This window comes from Gekko japonicus, unplaced genomic scaffold, assembly GCF_001447785.1.
Source record: "Gekko japonicus isolate JY-2015 unplaced genomic scaffold, Gekko_japonicus_V1.1 scaffold2285, whole genome shotgun sequence".
In the NCBI taxonomy this organism is placed as follows: domain Eukaryota; kingdom Metazoa; phylum Chordata; class Lepidosauria; order Squamata; family Gekkonidae; genus Gekko; species Gekko japonicus.
The window spans coordinates 28,549-30,927 of NW_015165888.1; positions in this window are offsets into that span (position 1 = coordinate 28,549).

The following is a 2,379-nucleotide window of genomic DNA, read 5'->3' on the forward strand; positions in this document are numbered from 1 at the left end:
GTGACAGCGGTATCACTCCCTGTCTTCACATTGCTATCATTTACCAGAGCACTAAAATAATGAGAGGACTGCACCAAATGATACATTGTCTTTTTTATCCCATCTGTCTGTCTGCCTAATGATGCCCCTTTAGACTACCAAAATCCTCAAGAAAACTTACAATAATAAAATCATACAATAAAATCAGAACATCTGATGCAAATAAACTCAATTAAGGTTCAGAGAGATGGAACTCACTACTGCATTTCCCACCAGTCCCATTAGCCCATATAGGTGCTGGCTAGGTCTAGAGACTGGCAGAGCTCAGGAAATGAGACTGTACTTGGAATTTCAGGCTGTTCTGTGGACCAAGGCTGAGCTCATGAAGAACAGGAGTATAATCCACAACCCTGGGAAAGAGGAAGTTGGGGGTAGAGGGTTTGGCTATGCATGGTAATGGCAAGTCCAAGCATTTTTGTCTATGCATATGTGCTCTGTCACACAATTGCGACTGTTTCTTGAAAAATAGATTCTGTACTTTGGGTTAAATGATTCTGAGTATGTGAAGAAATCATTTCCCCCAAGGTTTTGTTTTTTTTAAAATCAGATCTAATGGTAATATGTCCTTTAATTCTAACCCCCCCAAAATTGCTGTTTTGGAAAATGTGTGATATGCTGCGGAATCTGGTAGCATCAGCCACTTCCATGAAGGAGTAGAGCTCACTGAGACTTCAGTTGTGCATAGTCAGCATACTGGTTTGCATACAGTGCACGTCTACCCATATGCAATGCTCTTGTGCCCTACAGCAACTCTCGTGCATTCACTAATATTGTGGAAAAGCCTTGGATCATTTCCTGGCTTTGTATCTTGCAGTTCTGGTCACTGGCCAAAAGGATAAATTGCAAGACAGGCTAGTGAAATTATGGCTAAGTGTGTACTTACTTGCCATTATGGCAGCTTATGGATCCTCTCTATGGAGGACCCATGACCACTCTCCCTGTTGGAGAATTGAAAAATGACACATGTTGAGCTGAACATTATTAATTGGTGCATTGTGCCAGTGAACCGGTGGGCTGCCTTCCCTGGCAATGCTAGGCTGGAACAGCGTTTAGTTGGAGGATTCAGTTGCTTCCGGGCCTGCTTAATTGGTTTGACATAAAAGAACAGGCCAGCAAGCGCAGACACCAAATATTCTCGTCCCAAAGGCCTCACATACACAATCAGTTGTTTAGCCTTAATCATAATGCTCCTGATAGATCATAGTTGTTATTATCTCTTGACATGAGAGTTTATGTGATAGCTTCCCAGCAGCAATATTTAGCGAGTGTAAATGTCAATGGTAATAAAATACCAAAGTAACAGTTGCATTGGAGGATGCATGCATTTGCATGAAGAGCATCCATCCATCCATCCATCCATCCATCCATCCATCCATCCATCCATCCATCCATCCATGATATTTGTATTTTGTTTTGCCGTCTAGCGCAGATTACAGTTTAACAATCAAACAGAAGCACAAGAATTATGGGCTCATCGTTATCCTAAAATACAACACAACACCATAGAAAACAAAAAGAGATTCAAATAAGAGATGAAAGTGCCTAATGTTCATCATTCATGAGTTCAAGGATCCATAAAAGAATCCCTACACAGAGCAGTTTACAACAACTTTCAAAAGCAAGGCATTAACACTAGCTCTAAGCATTGATCTTGGAAGTGATGCTTGTCACTGCTATGACCCATCCCATGAACCTTACTGATCAATCCCTCAAATGATAATCCCAAAATGGGTGTGGTGTGTTGGGAAATCCCATTGAATTTGAATCCGCCAGAACTAAATTCTGAGGAAGAGCTCACTATTGACTTCTAGGGTAGAAAGGAGCAGATTTATTCCATTCCGTTATTTTACTGTTCCAAAACTTTGTTCTGCAAAGCATTCCATTCCTCCTTAATTGTGGTCTAATTGGGAAAATCTCCAAAATTAATTTCAGCATTGGAGCTTGCAGGGTTTCCCACACCTTTCATTTTCTTCTGTTAATTTGTATCTCCTTCTGCATTACAAAGGGGGGGGGAAAGCTATCTTGAAGCAACAGGACATGTGATTGCATCAAGATATTGTTGTGTTCCTTTTGTGACAATATGATGCACGATAATCTCAACACAACTGTTATGTACAGTCATATCAAGTTTTGCTATCTAGCCCTGTTTTAGCAAGGTCAGTAATGCAGGGCTGTCTGTGGAAAGGGAACTGGAAAAATAAAAACGGAACAACGGAATATTCCTAATGTGCTGGTTCCAATTTGGAAAGAAAACCAGATGCTTTGGAGCTGTAAAATGTGGGGAGAAATTTGATTGAAGATCAATTTGGGAACATCCTAGGTCTTGGAAAGAAGAAGGTA